This window comes from Equus caballus, chromosome 8 (assembly GCF_041296265.1).
Source record: "Equus caballus isolate H_3958 breed thoroughbred chromosome 8, TB-T2T, whole genome shotgun sequence".
Taxonomy (NCBI): domain Eukaryota; kingdom Metazoa; phylum Chordata; class Mammalia; order Perissodactyla; family Equidae; genus Equus; species Equus caballus.
Genome location: NC_091691.1, coordinates 18,898,996 through 18,920,779, shown reverse-complemented (window position 1 = coordinate 18,920,779; position 21,784 = coordinate 18,898,996). Strand labels below are relative to the sequence as shown.

Sequence of the window (21,784 nt, the reverse complement as noted above, 5' to 3'; positions counted from 1 at the left end):
ACAGTGTCTGTCCTTCCTTCCTCTTTCCTACACCCCTTCCTCTCTCATCCTCTGCCTGGAAAAATCTTCTCACTAACACAGATGTTCAAATCTGACATCTGAAGGGGAGGGACAGTGTCTAATGCTCAGAGTATTTACGACTCAGTCTAAGAAAGGAAAGAAGCGGCTGCCGAGGGCGGGACTGAGCTGGGGACGAGAATGGGAAGTGACTACTAATGGCAATGTGGTTCTTGGTGATGGTTGCACAACTTTGTGAATACACTAAAAACCACAGAACTGTACACTTTAAATGGGTAAATTATATCTCAATAAAGCTATTTTTTTTTAAAGATTCAGTCTAATAGGCTCAATAAATAAGAATAGGCATGGTTTCCTTAGTAAGTGTACCTGTTTTCAGGAATTTCCTTTCTTGGTAATTCAAAAGTCTCTATCTTTATTTTAATATAAATAAATCCTAGTGATTTAATACATAATATTAATAAGAATTGTGTTTCACTTCACACCTCCTAGAAATTGAATCCAGCCTCTTTGCTCCCTCCTTTCGGGTCCCATCTCACTGGGAGTGAGCAGCAATGAGTTCCAGGCCCTCGGCTGGGTGCTGGGGATGCAAAGATGATGGTACAGGGTACCCCTCTCAAGGAGTGCTGTGTCTACTAGAGGAGACAGTCGTATTAACACGCTGTGACACTGTGACTTGATAAGAGCTGTGATAGAGATAAGCATAAAGAGCTTCAGGAACACAATAGGGACCAACAGACCTGGAATGCACTTACCTGCCTGTCCCATTGAAGCCAGAAAGCAACCCCTAGTAAAACTGTCCCTGACACCCCACTGCTCCTCACGACGCCCCTGGCCTCACCTGATGGTCACAGCACTGTCCTACGTATCCACTGGTGTCAGCTCCTGGTCCACCCCTTGTCTCTGCCTTGCTGCTCTGCCGAAGCCAGCCTGGGTTGGGTTGGAAAGTGACATACGCTGTGCTAGGGAAGTCTGCCCAGCAAAGGCGACACTTTGGCCCCATCTTGAAGGACGCATAAGAGGTAGCCAGGTGAAGAAGGGGTGGAAGAGAGCGTTCCAAGCTCAGGGCACACCTGTGCAGAGACACGGGGGCTGGAAGCATCTTTAGTCCAATTCCAGGAATTATAAGTAGTTGTGTGTGGCCAGGCCACAAGGAGGTGAGATGCCATGGACAGGGGAACAGAAGGGGCCTCCTAATAAGTGTCATGCTGAGGAGTGAGGACATTATGCTGGGGGTATGCACACTCTTCAGACGTCTATGAGAGACACGAATGTGCACAGTAGCACTACTCACAATGACCAAAAGGTGGAAGCAACTCAAACATCCATGAACAGATAAACAGATAAACAAAATGCGGTGTGTCCCTACAACGGCATATTATGCAGCCACAAAAAGGAAAGAAGTGCTGACACACTGCAGCATGGATGAACCTCGAATATATTACGCTAAGTGAAAGATGCCGCACACAACGGACAAATATTGTATGCTTCCACTTGTAGGAATTATCTTGACTAGGCAAATTCACAGAGATAGAAGGGCATTGGAGAGACCCAGAGGCTGGGGTGGGGGTGACGGGGAGTAATTGCTTACTGGGTACCACGTTTCCTTTGGGGGCGATGAAGATTTGGAAGCAGATTGCCGTGATGGTTGCACAACATCGTGAATGTAATTAGTGCCACTGAATTGTAAAATGGTTAAAATGGCATATTTTATGTATGTATATTTTAGCACAGTTTTTTAAAAAAAATGTTCTTAAGTATGAGAAACACAAATGTTCATAGCAGCATTATTCACAGTCGCCAAAAGATGGAAGCAACCGAAATGTCCATCAACTGATGAACAGATAAACCAATTGTGGTATTTCCATACAATGGAATATTATTCAGTCATAAAAAAGGAATGAAGTTCTGATACACGCGACAATGTGGGTGAGCCTCCAAAACATATGCCACGTGTAAGAAGCCAGACACATACTGGATGATTCCATTTACACGAAACGTCCAGAAGAGGGAAATCCAGAGATAGAACACAAACTGGTGATTGTCAGGGCCTGGGGGAGGGAGGGGGGGAGACGGACTTCTTAACAGGTACAGGGTTTCATTTTGGGACAATGAAAATATTTTGGAATTAGATAGAGGTGATGGTTGCACAATATTGTGAATGTACTAAATACCACTGAATTATATACCTTAAAATAGTTAACTTTAGGTCACGTGAATTTTACCTCAAGTAAAAAAAAAGTATGAGACGAATAGCTTCCTGGTTCCATTAATATCTGTCGCACAATTTGAAGGATTTACATCACAGAGAAGACCCAAAAACCCAAGGTAGGATGTCCATTCCAATGCAATGTGCTCCCAGTTCCTGGGGAGCACCTGGCAGCCACTCTAAAGAGGGCGAGTGTCACACCCCGCCCAGCAACACTGCAGCTGTCAAACTGAAACCAAAGACAAGAGTCGTGAAAAGTAGGCGGGTTCACAGCCATTTCCAAACAGTGGGCCCTGCCTTCCCCCTTGTTCCAGCCACAAAACAGAGCTGACACTTAGAAAGTGTCACCCACGGGGCCAGCCCAGCGGTGCAGCGGTTAAGTTCCCATGTTCCACTTCGGCGGCCCAGGGTTCACCAGTTCGAATCCCAGGTGCAGACACGGCATCGCTTGGCAAGCTATTCTGTGGTAGGCGTCCCAGATATATGGTAGAGGAAGATGGGCACAGATGTTAGCTCAGGGCCAGTCTTTCTCAGCAAAAAGAGGAGGATTGGCAGTAGATGTTAGCTCAGGGCTAATCTTTCTCAAATAAAAAAAAAAAAGAAAGAAACGGTCACCCTCTGATCTGCGTATGAATGAGCGGCTTCCCCTCCCACGGGGCCTGCCAGTTCCCTGTTTATTTTTTATTTATTATTTTTTTGGTGAGGAAGATTGTCCCTAAGCTAACATCTGTGCCAATCTTCCTCTGGTTTTTTTTTTTTTGTTTTTTTTTTTTTTTGGTATGTGGGACGCCACCATGGTGTGTCTTGATGAGCGGTGTGCAGGTCCACACTTAGGATCCAAACCCGGGAACCCCAGGCCGCCAAACAAGAATGCATGAACCCAACCACAATGCCACCAGGCTGGCCCCTGCCGGCTCTCTGTTTAGAAACCGCTACAGGAAGTGCCTCTGGTCCTGGAGAGCTCTGGGCAACCGCCGGAAGCCCTTCTGCAGGACTCCCTTCCACACACTGTTTGTAAATTTCCTCCGGATGATTTCCACCCCTGGTTTTTGGTCTTTCTTCTGAAACCACAATCTTCTTCCTTCTAGTTCAATGAGTTGAAGAGAAACTCAGCAAGAGCTTTAGAAGGTTCTGGGGTGAGAGGGAAGTTAACGTGGCTCTGCCTGCAGGAGAGCTGGCTTGGTTTCTCCCGTTCGTCAAGTCCTTGAGTTTTTATGATAAGCAGGGGCATTAATTTTTCCCTCTGCATGAAAGAGGCCACCCACGGGTCCCAGATGTACAGAAGCAGGAGCAAGGAGAAGCTGGGTCGTGCAGTCTACTCACAAGGCCAGTGGTCTCGGTGCAGAGCAGCCTTTTGAGACGAGGACAATATTAAAAAGAAAGCAAAATAAAGAGAAATTTGGATGACTTTTACATTAAGATTTCCAACTGCCTTATGATAATCGACAGTGACTCTCAGCTGGGGGTGATTCTGCCCCCCAGGGCATTCTTGGCAGTGTGACATTTTTGGTTGTCACACTTGGGGAGGGGGATGCTACTGCCATCTATTAGATAGAGGTCAGGACGCTGTTCAACACCCTACAGGGCACAGGACAGCCCCCCGCACAAAGAATCATGCAGCCGGAATAGCAATAGTGCCAAGGTTGAGAAGCTCAGTTATACTGTATTTATATTAAAAGATCATTTTTATTTTATATTTTGAACTTATGGTGGTCAATCAGAAAAGGGAATTTTACCCAGGAAAACATTTAGATAGGACCTCAAATGTTTATCTAGAGTATTTCCTAATGATAAAATTCCTAAAATAGAAAATTAAATAGCACAGAATCCCAAAAGCTTCCTCATTCTTTTCATTAATCTACAGATTTGTAGGGATTTACAGGGGTTGTTTGAATATGTGCCTCAAATACCCACAGTGGGAACAGCTACTCCAAAGAGGAAGTCCAAACGGAACTCTGGGACTCTGAGCTCTATCCCCAGATGAATAAGGTGGCTTCTGCCCTCAGGCTGCGCACAATGTGATACATTGTCTAATAGTAATGCAAAAACATCATAGGGACAGGCAAAGAGGTGACGTACTTCTCCTGGGGTATTCAGGAGAAATACCCAAGAAGGTGAATTTTGAACTGAGTCCTCCAGCAATTCTTCAAGACAACAAAACGAGGAAGAACGCTTGGGACAAAACAGAGCTTCAACATTACGTGTTGAGTTGCGTCACCCCAAAAAGATATACCGAAGTTGTAATCCCCAGTACCTGAGAATGGCACCTTATTTGGAAATACGATCATTGCAGATGTAATCAGTTGAGACGAGGTCATGCTGCAGTATGTGGGCCTTTAAGCAATATGACTAGTGTCTTTATAAAAAGAGAAGAGACACAGACACACAGGGAGAAGGCCATGTGAAGATGGAAGCAGAAATTGAGGTATGCAGTTGTAAACTAAGAAATGCCAAGGATTGCTGAGGACCACCAGAAGCTGGAAGACGCAAGGAAGGAGGCTCCCCAACAGGTGTCAGAGGGAACCTGGCCCTACCAACACCTTGATTTCAGACTGCTAGCCTCCAGAACTGTGAGAAAATAAATTTCTGTTGTTTGCAGCCGCCCAGTTTGGGTATTTGTTACAGTAGCCCTGGGAATCTAATAAGGCGTACAAGAGGTAAGTAACATAAGATTCCTTTATTTGAACAAACAATTGGATAATTGTTTCAATCAAGGTGGTGGTGAGTAAAGGAAGATTCGATGTTGAAAAGATACCAGAGAACCTGTCACATCTTTCTGAAGGCTCTGGAGGAGATGTGACTTTGGGAGCTGTGAAAAAGGAGGTAAATGATAGAAGTAAGATGACTTGATGAGCTGAGAATTATGCCAAGAATCGCTGTAAATTTTGAGATGAGAAGCAAAATGTCAGGTAACATCAATGCCAATTCTTGACTAAACCATCAACTGAGATCTTTTCAAACCTTGGATATGAGTACTGTGAAGGATAAGAAGAAGTATTTAAGGTATTAAAGTCAGGTTACAATCAGGAAGGAAGAGAGAACTAAAAACGAAGAAAGAGGAGGAGGAGGAGGCAAGGAACAATTAAAAGCAAATAAAAAATACAATTCAATTTACAGTACCAAAAAACATGAAATAAATTTAACGAATGTGTACAAAAGCTGTACAATGGAAACTACAAAACATTGCAGAAATAAATTTTAAAAGACTGAAATAAATGAGATGATATACCATGTTCATAGATGGAAAGAATCAAATTGTTAAGATGTCGGTTTCCCCCCAATAGATCAATAGATTCAACATGACCCTAACCAAAATTCCAGCAGTGTTTAATAGAAACAAGCTGATCCTAAAATTTATGTGGAAATGCAAATGACCTAGAATAGACAAAGCAATTTTTAAAAAAGAAAAAGTTGGAAGACTTACTGACCATGTGGTATTGGTTGAAAAGATAGACGTAGATCAATGGAAAAGAATAGCGAGTTCAGAAATATACTCACAAGTATATGGCCAATTGAGTTTTGATAAAGGCATCAAGGTAATTCAATGAAGAAACAAAAGTTTTACAACAAATGGTGATGGAACAACTGAACATCTACATGGAAAAAATAAACATCAAACCTTACTCCATAACATACACAGAAATGAACTAGAAATGGATCGTAGATATAAATGTGAAAGCCAAAATTATAAAACTTTTCGAAGGAAACATAGAGAAACTCTTTGTGATCTTGGGATAGGCAAAGATTTCTAAGATAGGACACAGGGGTCAGCCCCGTGGCTGAGTGGTTAAGTTCACGCGCTCCGCTGCAGCGGCCCAGGGTTTCGCTGGTTCGGATCCTGGGTGCGGACATGGTACCGCTCATCAGGCCACGTTGAGGCGGCGTCCCACATGCCACAACTAGAAGGACCTGCAACTAAGATATACAACTATGTACCAGTGGGGATTTGGGAAGATAAAGCAGAAAAAAAAAAAAAAGATTGGCAACAGTTGTTAGCTCAGGTGCCAATCTTAAAAAAAAAAAAAAAGATAGGACATAAAAGAAAAAAATTGATGTTACACTCCATCAAAATTTAAAACTTTCCTCTGTGAAAGACAGTTAAGAAAACGAAAACGAAACAACAAGCAACAGATGAGAGAAAATATACATATTTGACAAAGGACTTGTAGCCAGAATCTAAAAAGAACTCTTGTAACTTAATCATAAGACGAACAACCTTATTTTTTTAATGGGCCAAAGATTAGAAAAGACACTCCTGAAAGAAGTTATACAATGACCAATAAACACGTGGCAAAGTGCTCAACACTAGTCATGAGGGAAATGCAAATAATAACCATAATGAGATACCACCACACACTCATTAGAATGGCTAAAATTAAAAAGACTGACAATACCAAGTGTTGGCTAGGTTGTGGAGCAACTCGAACTCATACATTGCTGGTGGGGATGCAAAAATGGTACATCAACTTTGGAAAACGGCCTGGTGGTTTCTTAAAAAGTAAATATATACCTACCATATAACCCAGCTACTCTTAGATATTTACCCAAGAGAAATGAAAACATATGTCCACACAAAGACTTGTACACAGATGTTTATAACAGGTTTATTTATAATATCCAAAAACTGGGAAACAGCCCAAACGTCCATCAACGGGTGAATGGATAAACAAACTATGGAATGCTACTCAGCAGTAACTGATGTATGCAATAATGTGACTGATCTTCAAAAACCAATAAAAGAAGCAAGATACAAGTGTCCATACCGTCTGATTCCATCCTATGAAATTATAAAAATTGTAAAACTAGAGTGACAGAAAGCACATCAGTGGTTGCTTGAGGCCAGAGGTGAAATGGAGACTGAGTTTAAAGAGGCTGGAAGGAATTTTGGGGTGGTGATAGAAATATTCTGTACTTTGATTGAGGTGATGGTTACCTGGGTGTATACATCTGTGAGAACACCGACCTGTACACTTAAAATGGGTGCTGTTCATTGCATGTAAATTATACCTCAATGAAGTTGATTAAAAGAACAATGAAGACAGAGGCAAAGATGTCCTAGATTTTTTTTTTTTTTTTTTTTTGCTTGAGGAAGATTGCCCCTGAGCTAACATCTGTGCCAATCTTCCTCTATTTTTTGTACGTGGGATGCTGCCCCAGCATGGCCTGAAGAGCGGCGTGTAGGTTAGTGTCCAGGATCCAAACCCATGAACCAGGGCTGCTAAAGCAGAGTGTGCGAATCCAACCACTGTGCCACCGGGCTGGCCCCAAGATGTCCTTGATGTTTTTGAAGCCTAAGGAGGCTCGGCTGGGTGGTGGTTTGATTCTGCTCTCCGTCTCAGCGGGTGACAATATCCTAGCGTTTCGTTGACATGCAGCTAGAGACCGGGATTCAGAGTTTTTCTCTGCTGACTTATGCTCGTGTCTTTCCAGCTATCAGTAAATGATGACAGTAAAAGGTTTGAGATCAATTCTCATCTCGTGTGCTCTGCGGCAGGGAACTCTGATTGGGATTCGCAACGTTCTCTCTCTGTCAGCATCTCTTTGAAAACGCAGAGAGAGTGAAAAATTTGTCATTTACTTGAAAGATGGAGGCCAGTTTGGTTAAGCACCAGCCTGAATCCAGAGCCACTTAGCACAGCCTCTGATTGGGAAAAGTTGAGACACTCGGCTCCTCCTTGCCCATCTGCACGGGGTCCAGGTGACCCAGTGTGAGGAATCTGACCTATTAGGAGGTGAAAGTCTCATTCATGTCACAGACTCTTAGGGCCGGACTGAACCATGAGAATCACTGTGTGGTTCACCCCATCCTCAGGCCTAATGCCATCTAAACCATCCTGGACAGGTGGGATGATGGTTCGCCCTACACTTTTGGGGAGGACAAATCTGTGGACAACCAGCTGCTGTGCTGACAGTGGGCGACTGTGTGAGATGCTAAAGGAGTAATGGACAACTAAGGCCCAAGACGTGGACAATCCAAGGGCAGAACAATGTCCTTAAAATGGACTGCATCATTTCTCTTCTCCAAACCCATCAAGGGCCTCCCTTTGCATTTAGGATAAAATCCAGAAAGCCTTAATGCAGATACGGAAACCCCAGGCATAAAGTAATCCCCTAGGGCACTTGCTCATACAGCAGATTCCAGGCTCCTTGTCCAAAGATGCCCATCCTGGAAGTCTGAGATGGACCACAGCACCTGCATTTTCAGCAAGCCCCTGAGATAATCCTGATGCAGGAGACCCACAAATCCCGCTTCAGAAAGTCTGCTCTCCTGCTGGGGGCTCCAGCGCCTCCTGTCATCGTGAGCTGCTTGCTCTCCCCTGGCCCATGATCCAAGGGCACAAGGCTGCCTCCTTTCCTTTGAAGGCACCCAGGCCTTTCCCAATGGCGGGGTCCAGGGGGGCCCCGGTATAGGGTTTAGCCACCCATCTCCATCAGCTCCTCCTGCGTGCATTCTTTGATTTAGACAATTCTCATTTCCTCAAAGTCATGGAAGCTTCAAGACAAGTTATCAATGTGTGTCTTTGAGAGAGAAAATTCTGGAGCCACCAGTGTTCTTTCCTGTTTCAAGATGTTCTGATGGCCTGTGTTTCTCCACCTGGAACATCAGTCTCTGTCCCAGTTCCACCTTGTCCCATCTTTGAGTTCAATGTCTGGCTCCCTCCTAAACTGAAGCCCTCTGAGGGCAGGAGCCTGTCCTTTTTCTTCCTTGCCGTCTGCCATGAGAAGAGCATACTGCATGGCATGTAATTAATACTCAATAAGGATTTGTAGCTTGAACACGACAAAGCAGGTGATTCCAGCAGGACCTCAGAGTAAACAAAGTCTAAGATCTGGGAGGCTACCAGGCTGGCGGGAAGAGGTAGGCTAAGAAAAGTGAGTGGATGAAGAGGGCTTAGGCCAGAAGGGAGCAGTGGCCTGCCCTGATGTTCCCTGGGGGCCAGCGCAAAGGCTTCCCCGTGTGACTTGGGGGGGAAGCCCCTCCTGTACCAGCAGCAGAGAGGGGCTCAGTCTCAATACCAATTAACACTTGCAAATGGCCCCAGGGCTCTTCCCAACCTTTTAAATCCTATGCCAGCTGTCATAGCTCAGTTCTGCTTCTGGGACCATCTACAAAAGTGGGGCCCTGGGCTCCCTTGCTCACCCCACTCCCCAGGGGCAGCAGTAATACCACTGTGAAGTCCCAGGGCCCTTGACCACCTTCACCCCACCTCCCACCCCTCGGAGACCAGATTCAACTCACCTGGAAATCAAAGTCTATGTATCTTTTTTGGGGGGAAAAAAAATTCCTGAAGGAGATGCTCTAAAGAACTTATTTTCCTTGGTTTCGGGGTGGGGGGGTTCTGGGTCATTTTAAGGATTCCTTCTCCATTTTACTAAAAGCCTCATTTGTTTGTTTTCCCAGCAGGTACACTGTGATAACGAACTGGGACCCCTGGACCCCTCCTAGGACTCCTCCTACGGAAGCCTGGCTTCAGGAGGTCATGAACCCCTTGTGTATATTCATGGTCTTTCATCCTGTTTCAAAAGACGGAAAATTGCTGGTGGTCTAGAAGCAGCAGCATCTTTGTAATAACACATTTGTGCTCAAATCCCAGTGCGACACCTAACAAACAAAGTAACTCTGGGCAGACCATTTGCATCATGTGCAAGTTCTGCATAGGGCCATGGAGGGGTCTCACTAGATGGTCCACACGAGAGCCCCTCCCAGCTACAGAGGTCAGAGGGCACAAGCATCCCCTGAGAACCCGGCCGGGGCCCCTAGACAATTACATTCACTATCTCTTTTCACCCTCCTAATCATGGCATGCAGCTCCCATCCTACGGATGAGGAAACTGAGGCCAAGTAGGTTATTGAACATCCCCAATCAATCACTGCAAGAGGCTGAATCGTGGAAGTAGAAAGGAAGAGAAAAAAAAAGAAAAAACCAAAACTCAAATCATGCTTCTTTGTTCGCCTTCTGGAACTCAGACTCCCAACTCTCCGCAGCAAGCATTACGTCGAGTTCTGGAATGTTTTTCAAGACGAAGATAGCTTTTCCATCCTGTCGTGTTTTTCACTCCTCTCTGATTCCCACCTGCTTGTTGCTGTCTGCTGGTGTCACACCTTCTGCACACTCGGAGCTCAGAGTAGAGTCGGGCTGGGTGAAACGGGGGCTCCATCTGCCCGCCTGCTTCTGGGGACTGTCTGAAGGTAACTTTGTGCTGGCACCCTCTGCCAGGAGGCTGAGGAGCCTTCTGCAGTGCCACCCGGCACCCATCCACTCTCGGCAGAATAAGCGGGTACCAAATCCAGCCCCTGGTGCCACTCAGCCAGATGGCAAGGCAAGCCAAACAGAAGTGACCTTGTTAGCAGACTGTGTCTTCCCCGGGAGAAGCTATTTCTGTTGTGGTTGTGAACTGAAGTTGTCTCGGCTGAATTCTCCTTCTCTGCGAGTGCTGTGGAATGTTAATTTGTTCCAAAGTTCAGTATTTTGATTAGAACCAGGAGTGCCAGATTTTGTCAGAAACATTTTGGAATGGGGAAGGCTCGTGCGTGCTCGCTCGCGCTCGCTCCCTCGCACTCTCTCTTGGCCGTTGTACAAAGTAAATGTTGTTGCAGCAGCTGCTCTGGGGGAACAGCCCATCACACATCGGCTCCTCCCTGGATGTGGCCATGACCTCACTGCCACAGAGGCACCTAGTCTGGGGACAGAAGTGGAGCAGTCCTGGTAGGACACACCCTGGGTGTGCACGGAAAGAGCAAAGAGCCCGACACAGCGCCTGGAACATAAAGGTCTTCAGTAAATGAATGGGTGTTGGAAAAAAGCATCAGCTTCTCCAAGGCTTGAGGCCGGCAGAGTGTCTGCAGCCAAGAGGTCATGTTCAAAGGCCGTTCTGGATTCCGAGAACCCTCCATCTCTCTTTATCTTCGGTTCTCTTCCCCGACCCTCTTCACTTCTCTCTTTAACGAGTGATGAGTCCACGTAATGCACAGCTATTTCTGCATTACAAAATCGACACAGCGCAGGTGAAGTGCCCCCGCCTTCCAGCCCCAATGCTAGCCCTCCAGGCCTTCCCGGAGGTCATTGGGAGCAGAGCCCTCGCCACAGCCTCGCCGGTGCCCGACTGTATCAACCCCGCTATTTGTCAGTCTGGTGGGTGAACGACGGTTTGTTTGTTTGTTCTGTAGCAGAGTACAGAGATTAGAAGCATGCACTTTGAACCCAGCTTGGCTGCAATCTGATCCTGGCCCTCTAGTAGGAGGAGGAGGAGTGGCAGCTGTGTGCACGAGTTGCTCAACCCGGCTGAGAGTCAGTCTCGTCGTGTGTTGAACAGGAAGGATTCCGGTGGTGACGTGACGGGGCGCTTGGGAGGTTGAGTGAACTCACACGTGCAGGGCGCCCACATCAGTCTGGCCCAGAAAAGCCTTCCGAGGGTGGGCTGCTGTCGTCACTGCCGCGTTCCCCAGTCACTCGTGATGTCGGACGCACACACACCCGCCCTGCACCCTCCCTTTCAGTTCAGTGGAGACGATTTCCCAGGTTCCACAGGAAGGCTGGGAAAGACCTCGGGAGCAGCGACTTCTGGGCCTCTGTTCCAGCCACGGCGCAGCCCTGCAGCTTCTCATCGGCCTCTTCAGAGTTCCGCCCGAGAGGAAGAGAACTAACGCTCAGAGTGGTGTGGCTTCTCTGCTTTTTGCAGCTGGGACAGCTAAGATCCCAAGGGGGGAGGGACTCCTCCAGAGGCACAGAGGCCACTGAGGCAGAGCAGGACCAGCAGCCTACAAGGCAGCTCTCCCCCTCCCTCTCCAGGGCCAGCCGCAACAGGCTGGTGGTAGTTTCCTAAAGAGCTGGGTTGAGGAGGATTCTGAAGTACAGTAGAGATGCTGATGCGGAAGCGATGCTCAGCCATGAACACACAGGAGTGGTGGTGCCTGCTGTCTCTCCCTCCTCGCTATGCACCTCCCACCCCCTCGACCGACCCCCCACCCACTGCTGGTTTGCCTGCTAGGGAATAATACCTTCACTGAGAGTAAGGGATAGCTGTACCCAGGATGCTCAGGCTTCATTTCTGGGCCTCTTTCTTCCTCCACCTGATCTGAAGGGGCCTTGGTTTGGGGTTCCAAAGGGCCGAGCAACCTGTGAACAGTCTTCTCCAGCAGGAAAAGCTGCATGCCTGGGCCACTCACTCATCCACTTAGTGGCCAGTGTGGAAGCTTGGTGGGCCTCTTGGGTGGGCATTCAGAAATGCAGCAGGTGGGGGCCGACGAGTGGTGTAGTGGTTAAGTTCGCGTGTTTCACTTCAGTGGCCCCACAATTTGAGGGTTTGGATCCTGGGTGTGGACCTACACATCACTCATCAAGCCATGCTGTGGTGGCATCCCACATAGAAGAACTAGAAGGACTTATAACTAGGATATACAACTGTGTACTGGGGCTTTAGGGAGAGAGAAAGAAAAAGAGGAAGATTACCAACAGATGTTAGCTCAGGGCCAATCTTCTTCAGCAAAAAAAAAAAAAAGGAAGAAGAAGAAGACGAAGAAGAAATGCAGCAGCACAGCCCCTGGGCAATAATTGTTTAGGAGCACTAGTGAGCCTGCAGTTAGACTTGGCTCTCCAAGATGCCTATATTTTCTAGGTCTTGGATCAATACTTGGGAGGGGAGGAGCAGAAGTGCATACTACATACACAGAGGCACAGACTGCTGCTGGAGGCTGTGGCTCCTGGCCGGCCTCCCCTTCCCTCTCACTTCCCCTTGCAAAACCAAGGGGACTGTGGGGGGCTCTGCTGTAGTCTGCCATCTGCTGCTGCAAACCTCTGCGTTTGCTGCCTTGCACGTGGATGAGCTGTCTGTCTTTCCATCCTCCCCCTCCCTCCAGCTGCTCCTCCTCCCCTCTGCCCCCAGAAGGCCCTTCAAATGGGCATGCAGACTGCAGGCGGATGTTCAGGACGCTTCCCGGCCTGTCCAGGTATGGGGCAGCCGGCACTTTCTCATCGGTACCCGGGCAGCCAGAGCTGCAAGGCCCTGGATAGCTCACAGGTCTGCCTTGCTTTGAGAAAACCCAAGAGGAACAAGGTCTACATTTGCAAAGCAGATGCCTCTGGGCAAGTCTACACTGCACAGTGACCATTCAACCAACTGAATGATTTCTTTCCTCCGTTGGTTCCAGGTTCTTAACTGGAAGAAAAGGGCGTGTAGAGGATCACCTAGGAGCTTTTTCAACATTCCCCTGGCCAGTCCCCATGTTTCCCACAGACAAACCAGATCCGGGGAGGGGAGTTAGCTGAAAGATGTCCCCAGGGCCCAAGTAATGCTAATGGATCCCCTCGTCCACACTACTGCTGTTAGCCTTGTGCATTTGAGCTTTGGTTTAAAAATCGGTAATTACCTACACAGTGAGGAAAGGACAGTGTCTTCAACAAACAGTGCTGGGAAAACCGGATATCCACATGCAAAAGAAGGAAGTTGGACCCTCACCTTACACCATACACAAAAATTAACTCAAATTAGGTTACAGACTTAAATGTAAGCCCTAAAACTATAAAACTCCTAGAAGAAAACACAGGGGGAAAGCTTTGGGACACTGGGTTTGACAATGATTTCATGGCTGTGACACCAAAAGCACAGGCAACAAGAGCAATCATAGACAAATGGGACCACATCAAACTTAAAAACTTCTGCACATCAAGGGAAATAATAAACAGAGTGAAAAAGCAACCTACAGAGTGGGAGAAAGTATTTGCAAATCATATACTGATAGGGGTCAATGCCTAGAATATCGAAGGAACTCCTACAACTCAACAACCACAGAAAACAAATAACCCAGGTACAAAATGGGCAAAAGACTTGAATAGACAGTTCTCCAAAGAAGATATACAAATGGCCAACAAGCACATGAAAAGATGCTCGACATCGCTAATCACAAGAGAAATGCAAATCAAGACCACAACGAGATATCACCTCACATCCATCCACATACTATCAAAAGATCAGAAAATAGCAAGTATTGGCCAGGATGCGGAGGGGCTGGAACCCTTGTGCGCTGTTGGTGGGAAAGTAAAATAATGCAGTCATTATGGAAAGCAGTAGGGAGGTTCCTCAAAGAATTAAAAATAAAATGACCATATGATCCAGCAGTCCCACTTCTGGGTATATATCCAAGGAAATGCCGTCAGGATCTCGAAGACATACCCAATTCTGTGCATGCCCACCTGACCAAGGCAGGTTTTTGTGGACTGACCTTTTATTCTTGGAGATGACCTAACTAGACATACAGGGGCTGGGATCATTCTATTGAGGCACCAGGCACCATGTCATTATAGTTTATAAATAAGGATACAAGGTGTGCATATTAAGCTCTAAGTCCTGGAAGACTAGCGCTGGGAGATGCTCTGAGAAACAAGGTCAAATGAGTTTGAGAAATTCGGGAATTAAAGAGAACTAAAGAAGTTTTTAAATGTGGGGTATCTCAGAGTCTTCAAATGCCAAAGTGCACGGTCACTCTTGAAATGTGGAGACAATACAGTGGTCCCCCCTTAACCATGGGGGATACGTTCCAAGACCCCCAGCGGATGCCTGAAGCTGAGGATAGTACCAAACCCTATATATACTGTGTTTTTTCCTAGACATACATACCTATGATAAAGTCTAATTTATAAATTAGGCATAGTAAGAGATTAACAAGAATAATTAATAATAAAATAGAACAATTATAACAATATACTGTAACAAAAGTTACTGTAATCTTAGCAACCTCAACATACAATTTTTTCCCTTCCTTATTAGGTCGAGAACTTCCACCTTTTCACTTTACGGAATTACTTTATGGCTCCTCTTTGGCGTATCCAAATTGCCAGCATCACTACTCTTGCACTTTGGGGCCATTATTAAGTAAAATAAGGATGGCTTGAAGGCAAGTACTGCAACATCACAATAGTCAATCTGATTACTGACACGGCTACTCTGTGACCACCAGGTCGGTAGTGTATACAGCATGGATACACTGGACAAAGGGATCATGCACACCCCAGGTGGGACGGAGGGGGTGGCATGAGATTTCATCACACTACTTAGAATGGCACGCAATTTAAAACTTATGAATTGTTTATTTCTGGAATTTTCCATTTAATATTTTCAGACTGCAGTTGACCGTGGGTAACTGAAACCACAGAAAGCAAAACTGTGGATAAGGGGGCACCACTGTAGGTAGCATTCCTACACTCATTTGATGTTGAGACCCTTCTGGATCCCTCCTTTGAGGAGGATTTTGCAGTAAATGCTGACCTTGAAGAACTGTGCTTGGCATAAAAAGAATTCGTCCTGGCTGGTATTGGAGAGAGGTGGAGGCAGGCAGAGGCGCACAGGTACAGAAGTTCCTCCTTTTCATCCATTCCTCCATTTGTTCACTCAGCACACATTGTGAAATGTGCATTAAGAGCCAGAACTTGTGAAAGAAGCTGAAGATATGAAGATGGATGAGGAATGGGCTGCCATCCTAACCTTCACACAGTCCAGGAAAATCTGAATATCGGGGACCCCTGCTCCGATGTCAGAAGCCCTGCTAAACTGACTTAAGTCAAAAAGTGGAAGCTATAGGCTCAGATATTTGAGAAGTCCAGGGAATGGATGAGAAGGTGGAATAAGAAATAATTATAAAGGCCCAAGAAACAGGTGACAAGGGCAGCAGAGGGAGGGTGGAATCCAAGAAATATTTCACCAGTGGAATTACTGGATTTGTCCAATCAACCAATATGAGACCCTAGGATGCTCCCAGGCCCTGCAGGAATCCAGAGGAAATAAACTCAAGACACGGTCCTGAGCCTGCCGGAGTTTATATCTAAATGATCCACCAACTGTCTACCATCTTCTCAACAAGGCGAGTCAACTTTGTCGGAAGCAAATACATCCCAGAATTGAAGGTACCAAAATGAAAATGGTACAGGAACCAGGCACATAGAATGCAGAAAGGGAACAGAAAAGACTGGCCAGCTCCTTCTGAGCCACTGTCACCAGGCGTGCTGCCTTTGGGGCCCACTGAGTGACAGATTAAAACGCTGCACCTTTTTTCTCCCAAGATAACTGGCATAATTCCAGTGTAACAGAGGAAGGAAATGGAACAGAACAAGAACAAGGGTGGGCTGGGAGTAAACAAGCTAAACAGGACATCAATTATGAGATGCAGTAGCCGTCGCCAAGTTGCCTTGTGCCAGAAGGACGAACCGGCACCAAGAGTCAGGTGTGTACGCAGACGTTCAGAAGGATCGAGGACCTCCGCAACGCGCTCTGGGAGCTGTGGCCCTCTAACACGGCCTTCTGCCCCTCTCCCACTCACTTCCTCACCCCTCAAACTAAACAGCCGCCAACACTGATGTGAGCCATGAGCGCAGATGGGGGACTCACATTGTAGAGAGGTCAGAGTCAGGGGTGAAATTCAAGGCTGATGTGTTATTAGTTTCGTACTGGATTGGTGGCTCTTAGGGTCACAAACCCAGACAGACGTCCCCTTTCAGCAGTCTGAGCTGTGCAATTATTATTTGCATTTGTGACAGGGCTGAGGAGATGGAGGATGGCTAGAGAGTGTGTCCTTTCATTTGCAAGCACTAGAAGACTTCTTCCAGGCGGCTCTGGAAACCCAGTCAGGTGAAATGCAACCTAGCATTAGGACACGTTGCAAGAGAGAACTGGGCATGGTTGCTTCCTATACGCACAAGAAGAAAGGAAAGAAGCGAAGGCAGGGGAGGTGGGGAGGAGGGGAGAGGGGGCTGCTGATCCTTCCATAAAGAAAAACAGGAAAGGAAATGATTGGTTTGGATGCCAAACGACTTCCACACTGGGGAAAACTCCCAAAGATCCTGACCCAACCCTGACTCCATCTCCCCCTGGGGCATTTTCAGGATGTCGCCAGGTTCCTTATCAGACATGCTCATCTTTAGACCCGTGCCTGGCTGCGGCCTGAGGGATGGTACTGATGGCGAAAGGCATCCATGATACTTAATATTCTGAAATGTGATTCATGATGGCTTTAACAGAACCTGCGCCTCCCAACCCCACTCAACCCAGACGGGAGCTTGGTTTTTCAAATGATTCCCACCTTCGTGACAAGGAAGCTGACGGTAGAAGGAAAACGTTCCTCATCAACTAGCCAACGGCTGACAAGTCGAAGACCAAAGGTTCCAATTTCTGTACCTCCTGAATCCTTCAAGGCCAGGGGTTGTCAGACTACAGCCCGAGGGCTAAACTCGGCCAATACCTGCAAGCTAAGAATAGTTTTTACATTTTTAAATTGTTTGGGGGAAAAAAAAATCAAAAGAAGAAGAATATTTTGTGACACATGAAAATGATATGAAATTTAAATTCCTGTGTCCATAAATAGTTTTACTGGCCAGCAGCCATGCCAACTCATTACATATCATCTGCGGCTGCTTGTGCGCCTCAATGGTGGAGTGGAGCAGTCGCAACGGAGACCGTATGGTCCCCAAAGCTGAAAATATTTACTATATGGCCTTTCGTAGAAAAAAAATGCATTCCCCAGTGGCCTGCGGGGTTGGCGGCTGGAGTTGAGGTCCTCCACGGGAACTGCTCTCAAAGAGAGCTGCTCACCCTCCCTGCAGCGACCCTTGTCAAGGAGGTGCAAAGGCCCGGCTCCCTGGCCTGCCTTGTGATGTTTCTGAGAGAACATCCCAGGTCCAGGGAGCCCCGGGGACCGCCTGCCATAGCTCCTGCCTCTACCCCAGCCTTCCTGATGGGGGAGGTTCCCAAGAGCACCCCACACAGCGACATGCAGACTCTGTCTCAGAATCTATTTCTTCATCTAGGAGGGGGGCATAATGAACTTTGGAGGCAAATATTGTCTTTTCTTCTCCACCAACCACAGACCAGCAGCCATGTCTCAATTTGTTCTTAACGTGGGTATCACTGATGCCTGGTCAATTCCAAACTTGTTCTCATTCTGTCAATCACATTTGATGGGGGAAATGTGGGGACATTCTGGTCTTCTGGCAGTTTTCCTACTGATATCTTCAGAAGTCATTAAATATCCCTTTTAAAAATGTGTTGATGATTTCCCACTGCTCCAGGATAAAGGTCACAATGATTTTCATGGCCCATGTGGTCTTGCTTTCTCTCCAGCTTTACTTCATCCATGCATCCCTTATTCTCTGAATTACACCTCACTGAGGCTCCTTAACTCTTAGTTCCCCCTACCACAGGGCCTTTGCAGATGCTGTTACCATTGCCTAGACCCCACTTCACACCTGATTCACTGAATTGCCTCCAGTTTATTCTTCAGATTTCAACTCAGTTGTCTCTTCCTCAGGCAGCCCTTTCCAGGGCTGATGTCTCCAGGAGACACAGCAGGCACAATGCCCAGGGCCCACAATACCTTTAGGGGCCCATGGAAAACATTTTTAATTCCTTTTAAAATCAGAAGAAGAATAAAGTGACGATAAGCGCTATTCACAGTTGTCATTTGACATCTATCCCCTAAACTGCAGGCTCGATGAGAGCAGCGACCACGCCAGACTTACTCTGCAAGCACCCTCCCATCTAACACGGAGGATGGCTCGTAGTAGGTGCTCAATAAATATTACTGCAGGCGTGAGTAAGCAGGGCCAAGCCACTGGCACAAGTTATCCTGCTTTTAAAAAGAACATTCACTCAGTCTACTTTTAACCGCTGGCCTCCCCTGCAGGTCCGAGGGGAGCGGGCAGGACGGAAACCAAGAGGAAAGACTCACAATGGACCTGGGGGAATGGACGGTGCCAAACTTCTCCCCTCGGGGAGCAGGGGGAGGCCGGCAGCGAGGGAGCGTAAACAAACATTTCCTTGTCTGGTAGGTCACTCTGTAATTATGTGCAGGTCAAGCACTTGAAGCTCCGGAAGTCAGACGGTATCTGCTTCCAGAGGCCATTAATGCTCAAGGGCCCCGGAGAGAAGAGGGACTTTCATTGAAAGGTCCTGTCCTCTTTGGGCAGGAAGCGTGCATGGCGACAGTGCGGAGGGAACGACCCAGGAAGCAGTAAGCAACAGGCAGGGGCACTGGGCCCAGGGTTCGGAGTGGGGTGGGGGGTGGGGGAGGCACAGAACAAATGTGTAGACTCGGAGAACCGGCCGAGCACAGTGGGAAGCCCTGGGCAGGGTGCTCTGGGCACAGCGCCTGAGAAGGACCTTGACTTTCCGCTCTGGGAGGGAGGCAGCAGGAGGATTGGAGAGCCGTGCCTTTCTCCCCGGACTTTCTGCACCACCACGTGCGCTCTCCGAGGCTGGAGAGTGGGTGGAGCTGGTTAGAGAGGAGAACTGGAGACCAGGACCGGAAAGCAGACGAGGCTGGCGCCGGAGGTGGGACTTGCTCTTGCCACCTGGCTGCCCTCATTCATTTTCACTCCGCAAAGCTGGCGGGGACTTTCGGTTCCCGCTCGTCACTGGGGTGGCAGCGTCCTGGGAGGCATGGGGTTGGAGGGTGAGGAGAGTATAAAGGGGCAGCCTAACTGACAGCCGGAAAGAAAACTTCACCACACACATACACAAAACCCCCAACTGGTAGCAAACAGGATGGACGCGTGGCTGCGTGCCAAGATCCTTTGGGTTCACATCTGACTCGGTGGCACAGCGGCCGGGGCTTCCCTTGGCCAGAACTAGGCAGATTATGGGAAGAGGCACCAGCATTCCTAAAATTCCCGTCCTCGCAGACCTAAAATTAACACGACAGTTTACAGCGCTGGATACAGATCTGGAATACCATATTCGTAAACAATATAATAGAGATATAGTAATCCAGCATCCGAACTGTGGTTATTTTTGCCTGTGGCTACCAACTGCTAATGCATTTAATAGGTCATAATTATCAGTAATTATGTCACTGTCCTATGTATTCAAGGATGATGATGACTGATAACTGTCTCTGTATGTGGCAAAGATCACCAATGAACCATATAATCTTTTTCTTTAAACAGCTTTTTGAGATATCATTCACATACCATACAATTCAATGGTTTTTGGTATATTCATAGCGTTGTGCAACCATCACCACAATCTAATTATAGAATATTTTTGTCTTCCCTAAAAGAAACTCGGTACCAATAGCAGTTAGTCCAAGTTCCCCTTCCCTTTGTCCCCTGGAAACCACTAATCTCCTGTCTGTCTCTATGGCTTTGCTTGTTCTTTATATTTCATATAAATAGAATTATACGATGGGTCTTTGGGACTGGCTGCTTTCACGTGGCATAATGTTTTCACGGTTCACCCATGTTGTAGCTCTTATCAGTACCACACCAATCATCTTCATTGCCAAATATTATTCCTTTGTATGGATATGCCACATTTTATTTATCCACTCATCACTTGATGGACACTTGGATTATTTCCACTTTTTGGCTATTGTGAATAGTGCTGCTGTGAACATTTTTGTATACATTTTTGTGTGGACAGATGTTACAATCACTCTGAAATATACCCAGGAGTAGAATTGCTGGAGCCAGCCCTGACGGTCTCGTGGTTAAGATTTGGTGTTCTCAGCACCGTGGCCCAGATTCATTTCCCAGTCAGGGAACCACACCATCCGTCTGCCAGTTGTCATACTGTGGTGGCTGCGTGTTGCTGTGATGCTGAAAGCTTAGCCACTCTATTTCAAATACCAGCCGGTCCCCCAGGGTGGACAGGTTGCAGCACAGCTTCCAGACTAAGACAGGCTAGGAAGAAGGACCTGGCCTGCTGAGTTATGTGGTAACTCTATGTTTAACTTTTTGAGGAAATGCTAGACTTTTCCACAATGGCTGCCTTATCGTTTTACATTAACACCAGCAATGTAGGAGTGTTCCAATTTCCCCACATCCTCATCAACACTTGTTACTGTCTACCTTTATTATAGCCATCCCAGTGGGTGTGTTCCCATTGTGGATTTCATTTGCATTTCCCTAATGGTTAATATGTTGAGCATCTTTTCATATACGTATTGGCCATTTGCATATCTTCTTTGGAAAACATCTACTCAAATATTTTGCTAATTTTTAAATTGGGTTGTCTTTTGATTAGTGGGTTGTAAACATTTTTTTATACGTTCTGGATACAAATCCCTTATCATATATATGACTCACAAGTATTTCCTCCCATTCCATGTGTTGTCTTCCACTTTCTTGATGGTATCACTTGCAACACAAAGGTTTTTTATTTTGATGAAGTCCAATTTGTTTTTTGTTTTGTCATTTGTGCTTTTAGTGTCATATCTAAGAAACCATTGCCTAATTCAAGGTCACAAAGATTTACTTTTATATTTTCTTCTAAGTATTTTTATGGTTTTAGCTCTTACATTTAGGTCTTTGATCCATTCTGAGTTAATTTTTATGTATGGTGTGAGATGGGAGCCCAAATTCATTTTTTCGCATGTAGCTTTCCCGTTGTCCCAGCGCCATTTGTTGAAAAGACTTTTTTACCCAATTAAATTGTTTTGGCACTCTTGTCAAAAATCAATTGACATAAATTTAAGGGTTTACTTCTGGACCCTCCACTCTATTGCATTGATCCATATGTGTATCCTTATGCCAGTACCACACTGTTGATTACTGTAGCTTTCTGGTAAGTTTC

General features: G+C 46.5%; 1 protein-coding gene across 1 annotated transcript in view; it reads right to left on the bottom strand.

The window, feature by feature from the left end:
- SPRING1 (SREBF pathway regulator in golgi 1) overlaps nt 1–21,784 on the bottom strand; it is a 95,968-nt gene that overhangs the window by 31,367 nt on the left and 42,817 nt on the right. The window lies entirely within an intron of this gene.